General features: G+C 37.4%; 1 long non-coding RNA gene across 1 annotated transcript; it reads right to left on the minus strand.

The window, feature by feature from the left end:
- Positions 1 to 991: 991 nt before the first annotated feature.
- LOC115410367 (uncharacterized) lies at positions 992 to 1,656 on the minus strand. Its single transcript, XR_003934086.1, has 3 exons — positions 1,484 to 1,656; positions 1,161 to 1,281; positions 992 to 1,083 (listed from the first exon to the last, which is right to left on the minus strand). It is a non-coding gene; the product is annotated as an uncharacterized LOC115410367 (long non-coding RNA).
- Between the last annotated feature and the right edge of the window lie 4,583 nt (positions 1,657 to 6,239).

Here is a 6,239-nt window from a genome sequence, read left to right on the forward strand (position 1 = left end):
ATAGTTATTGCCATACAGTCGTAGAAAAAAATATTAGATCATCAAAAGTCATCAAAAACAATGGTTATGCAATCAAGTACTAACTCCTGTGTATATCATGTGACTAAAACAGACAGAAAAGAAAACATAGAATGCCTAAAAGCACTGTTTTTGTCAGGACAATGCCATAGATATTGATGTAAGAACTGAAGTGATTTTGGTTATTATCAAGAAAACCATGGAAAATGACTACATATCAGCTCTGAAATTAAACTCTTATGAGCTATTTTTGTTGTTATCATTATATTTGTCCAAATAAATATCCCTTTAGTTGTATCAGGCATTAAAATGAGCAAGAAATTGAAGAAAACAAGGATGGTCTTGTCATTTTTTCTGTGACTGTAGCTGTTAGCTAACGCCAACAAATGATTGACACCAAGAACAAAACAGACAAACTTCATATACCCACATAAGTACATGTAAATCTTCCATACTGAACCTTTAAATTAGTTAACCCAGTTGTGGATTCGACAAGTTTTTGAGCAATTTCCTCCCTCAGAATAAAATCATGAGAATTTTGATGTAGTTGCAGTTCAGTCATTTGAATGGTTTTGTCTTTTCAGTAAAATCAATCCAATTGATATTAAAAGTTTTAAACCTTAGCTCACAAAACCAGTCCCAAGGAATCAGGGAACAAACTTGATTTTAGAGAATCCAAAGAATCCAGTTTATTGTAGAGTGTGTTTTACGTGTAGAGAAGTGATGGGATTGGTGTAGATAATGCCGATCAGGAAATAACAGATTTATTCATGTGCATATGGATTAGCTTCTTCTATATTGTTCTTTCTCTGCTTGTAAATAATTAAATAGTTTTAGCGTCCCCTACTGGCAGGACTCTCAGTCATTTATCCATCATGTAAAAATCTTGTATTTATTTATTGTTTGCCGAAGGGTAAGGATATTGGTCAGTTCATATGTCTGTTTGTCTCTATGCACTCTAGCGCTCACATTTCAAGATTTATTGATATCACACCATGACCAAATGATTGTCCATATTCTCTAATCAACCTGATTGGTTTTTGCCAATAGTAGGACAAAGCACAGCTAATTTATAGGCCAAAGTTCAAATATGGATATTTTGTCATACCTTCCGCCAGAATTATTCATGTCGACTTGAAAACAAAGCCAAATTGTGCATTTTTCCATTCTGCATCCGATGGTATGCATCATGACATCATAAGGGCCACGCCTTCATTAGCGCCCCGGGGTAAATATCAGGGGGTCAGTTAACTCAGTTTTTTTCTGACATTTCAAATGGATGTAATATTGCCAATATTCATCCGATCATACAAAAATTTTTACATGCAACACCTAAGTTCAAGTCCCTTCTCATATGCCAAATTTCGCACCTCTAGGTTACATGACTTCTGGTTGCTATGGTAACATATGTAAAATGTGTTTAATGTTAATAACTTCCTTTCTGTTTGTCATAGCAATTTCAAACTAATGTCAAATTATTGGAAATTCAATTCTCCAGCCATTACCCACCTCATTTCTCACACGTGTATATATAGATTTTGAGTTATTGGCATCTAAAATGACCAGGGCTCAAGCGCCTACTTTGCGTATTCACAAAACGGCTTCTATGTTGAAAACTAAGACGGATATCAATGTACTTTGAATTATCGACTTTTAGAAAGTCAGATATAGTCTTTTATTTAGTACAAATTTTGTTGACCTTTGATGACCTTGAAAGGTCAAACTCAAGGTCATGATTTTCAAAATACTCCATTTTTGCCCGTAACTCCCTCAATTTTGCAGATAGACAAAAACAACTAGTATCAGGTTATAAAGTGTAAAAATATAAGCCAAAGTTCCCTTTCAAAGGCCTCCGGCAAGTGCACTGCCTATGGCAGTTTCATTTATTTATTCATTGTATGTGATGAACTTCTTATTTATTTATTTATTTCATGCATATAATGATTAAACAACAAAGCTACTGAGGGACACTCCCAAAACATAAGTGTACAATGAGGGTCTGCAGTCCTTATAGTGCAGCCTTTCTTTAGTGTCAAATAAACTATGTCCAAAACTGCAATGAAGTTGCTGGTGGTCAGGGTTCCTGGAGGCCCTCAGGCTAACAGGAACCTGAACTCCATCCAAGTCGAAGGCAGAGGAAAGGTCTGGAAGGTCTGCTCTCTGATGCCAGGGGTTTCTCTAGTACTTTTTATTCATCTTCTTTTGACTCAGGAGCCCAAGCATGGTTCAAACTCTGAATTTTAATTAGTAAATTGTGTGAAGATTAAGCTTAAACTCACTCAAAAAAACAGACTCAATAATTAGTAACCTTACAAGATTCCCACTCATTGCACAATCTTGTAGCCTGTCCCGAAAGAAGTTATGACTTTAAATGTCATGCTTCATCTTTTCAAAGTTTTTATAAAGTTTTTTGGTGTATACTAGGAATTCAGTATGAATGATGGGATCAATCTTGCAGCCACACACTAGAGGGCTTTCAGAAGACTTTTAAAAGATTGAAGTGGGACCAGGTCCCAGAGTTTTTAGTCACAACTAAAACACTATACAAAGTCTGGAATTTTACAACTACATTGGTTTTTCAGTTAGTTTAAGGTTGCTCTCCACAAGATAATCAAAGAAAGGTTTATTTGAAATTTAATGAATGAAAGTCAGAGTTGGCCAAGAGTTGTTGTCTAAAACAAAGTACAGTAAAATATATACATGTATATATATTGGACATGTAATGAGGTAAATATGTAAATGAAAAACAGTCCTGTCTGCAGGGGGCACTAAAACCAACACCATACATAATTAACCGAACAACAAAATAGAAGAGAGAAAATTCCAGTTTACTTTTTGTTCATCATCATCATCATTACCACCATCATCATCATCATCATCATCATCAGCAGCAGCAGCAGCAGCAGCAGCATCTACATCGCAACAATCTCCAGGCAGAACACAGCAAATTGGATTATTACCTCCGCCAAGGAGGTTATGTTTTTGCCAGGGTTTGTTTGTTTGTCTGTCTGTCGGTCTGTCTGTCTGTTTGTTTGTCTGTCCGTTAGTGTGCAACATAACTCAAAAAGTTAGGGACAGATTTGGATGAAATTTTCAGGGTTTGTTGGAAATGGGATAAGGAAGAAATTATTAAATTTTGGTGGTGATCGGGGGTGGGGGGCCCCCCGGGGGGGGCCACTGATCGTTAGTGTGCAACATAACTCAAAAAGTTATGGACAGATTTGGATGAAATTTTCAGGGTTTGTTGGAAATGGGATGAGGAAGAAATGATTAAATTTTGGTGGTGATTGGGGGGGGGGGGGGGGGGGGGGGGGGGCACTGATCAGCCTTGGCGGAGGTCTGCGCTCTCCGAGTGCTTCTCGTTTTATTATATCTCAGATTAAATCAAACATCTTTTGTTGGAAGGGTCATTTATGACATTCACTGCTTCCTGTTTGGTGCTGGAGACAACACATCTATTAGTTGTTCACAGTATTCATAAGACTGGTAGCATGAACTAAAAGCCCTCAGGTTTGATTTTGTCACAATATCAACACTACATGACAACTTCAAACACAGATCTCAGAGGCTTCAGCTCCATCAAAATTGTCCCATTTTACTCTGACTGAAAATTGTCTATGACACTTAAATAGCTTGAAAAGTTTCAAGAGCTTTGGCCACTTTCTTCTCATTTCCAACTTTGATGCACCTTGTAGGGGTGAGAGGGACCTTTTAATACAAAGTTCATTCTCTCAGCCAATTTATTCAGCCAGTATTAATTCGTGACTAATAAATTTGAAATAAAAACAGCAAATGAAAACTTTTCCTCCCAGGCTTTTTGAGGGCCTTCTCTCCCTTCACTGTGACACTCTTTAACACTGTCAAGCAAACGTCAAGCAGCCCACGTCTGCACAGATATAGACGGATGTACGTCCATGTCATACTACTTGTCAAACTTTTCAAATCACAAGACCATAAGCCACTCCCAAACACCCCCTCCTGCTGTGAATAAGTTGCAGAGCTTCATTATAACCTGTGTCTGCAACAGTGGAAGTAATAGGACTGAGCCTATGGACTGAGACAAGCAGCCATTTTATAATGAGGGATGGAATCGCTCAGCCATACAGCACTGCTCTTCCTGTTAGGATCCTTAAATTAAAGAAGTAAACGATGCGTGCAGCAAATTCTCGCCCCTAAATCTCCAGGGCTACCTTTCTCTGTGAGGAATCTTACTCTACTTTCTACCAGCTCAACTCTCATCTGCTCCACTGAATCAAACCATGCTCTCGGAAAGGGAAACGACTCACTGTCTTCAGTGTATCACTGAATTGGAACTGTATTTATCCACAGACCATTTTCATCAGTGTGGGAGAGCAGTTACTTGTGTATTTTATCACTCTGAATTATGGCACTTATACCAGCATTTCTTCAAACTGTGTTTACTCCTTTACTTCAGATTGTTAAGGTTGTTGAGAACACAGCAATTGAACTTCAGATGCCACCAAACACTCCGATTGAGATGCCAGGAAAATTAGAGAAAATCATGACCAACCTTTGAATGAGATGAAATGCAGATGATTAGGAGTAAGGATGTTAAGTGAACCAATTAGTTTGAAGTTTCAGCTGAGTCATTTAAAGGGTAAAAGTTCAGTGATACTAACTTAACAAAATGCTTAAAGTCACTACGTGCACAATTTTCATTGACTGCAGAATCCTTAAAAGCATCACAGTGGCATAAAGTTTATGAAAAAGTAAAACAGTTATAGTCAAATATGTAGCAGTCATCAGGCTTTGCTTCCTGCTATCTGTCAAACTGTCTTTGTGAAAAAAACTGGGAAGCTTTGAAAGTCAGGGAGGGCATTAAAGGGTCAGTATGTTGAACTTTTAATTGAGTTATATGTAGATATTCTAAACTGTCGATTTAAAGCTGCATATGATTTTTGTCACCAATTTTTCATCAAATCTGTAAAACCCGAGTCATAGCCTAAGTATCACGAATCCATAAGTCTTTCCATAGGTAGGTCAGTAGGTCACTTGGGCATTTTTGGAAATTTGGCGCTACGTGTATGGTGGGAAGTGGGGCTCCACGTAGCCACATTATGGCCGCAGTGGCAACAAACATGGAAACAGCTTAATTGCTTCTTGCTACTGTGGCTATGTGGAGCTCCGCTTCCCACGAAGCATGTCGCGACAAATTTCCGAAAATACCAGAGTGACCTATTGACTCTGCAAACAAATGGATTCTTTATGGTGGAGTACACTTTGAAATTGTTCACCGTGAGGGAAGAGATTCAGGTGTGGAATCACAGAAAGACTTACGGATTTGTGATACTTAGGCTGCGACTCTGGTTTTAAAGATTTGATGAAAAACTGGTGATGAAAGTCATATGCAGCTTTACGAAAACACTAAAAAATCAACTCCATTTATTCACAGACTGTATCTCTCAGTAAATAAAGTATAAAGTTTAATGATTACACACATCTGTATTATGGTATCATTAAGTTTCAACCTCAGTTGGTTAAAAACAGCACTGTGTATTGTGTCTGCTGATAGTTTATATTATAGTTCTGTTAGCTTAGCTCTGTTTTTAGACAGAAAACAGCCACAACAAATCCACAAATCACCTCAGTGTTCTGTACAGTTTGTGTTGTCAATATCTGCACTAAAGATTGAGTGATTGATTGATTGATTGATTGATTGATTGAATTTTATTTTGTTTTTACCTTTATTTAACCAGGAGGTCCCATTAAGATTAGGAATCTCTTTTGCAAGGGAGACCTGGCCAAGGTAGCAGCCATACAAAGTCTAAACAACATAAAACACATACTTGATACACAATTAACAATAAAACACAATAACAAATATTCAAACATAAATCTGTTTGGAATGGTCCAAACAACGTCAAAACTGTCATAGTTTAGTGTTATAATCAAACTCACCCCTTTAGAAGAAACCCTCTGAAAGGCTTAGTTTGAGTTTTTGTAGTTTTAACACTCATTAAAGGCTAGTAAGTTAAAATTAGAATATTTTTGGCAACATTGTCTTGCCATCATATAGTCTTTTTTCAAGGGACCTGAAGCCCTGACTTGTTCTTGAAGCTACCAAAGTTCCCTGATTGTCTGTGTTGTTGTGTCACGCAAGTGTTTTAGTACATTATTTTGGATTCAAATTAGATTAACCATTTGAGGCAGTGGTTACACGAGGAAACATTTCTCTGATCAAGTGATTCTGTGATTTCTAT

This window comes from Sphaeramia orbicularis, chromosome 19 (genome assembly GCF_902148855.1).
Source record: "Sphaeramia orbicularis chromosome 19, fSphaOr1.1, whole genome shotgun sequence".
Classification (NCBI taxonomy): domain Eukaryota; kingdom Metazoa; phylum Chordata; class Actinopteri; order Kurtiformes; family Apogonidae; genus Sphaeramia; species Sphaeramia orbicularis.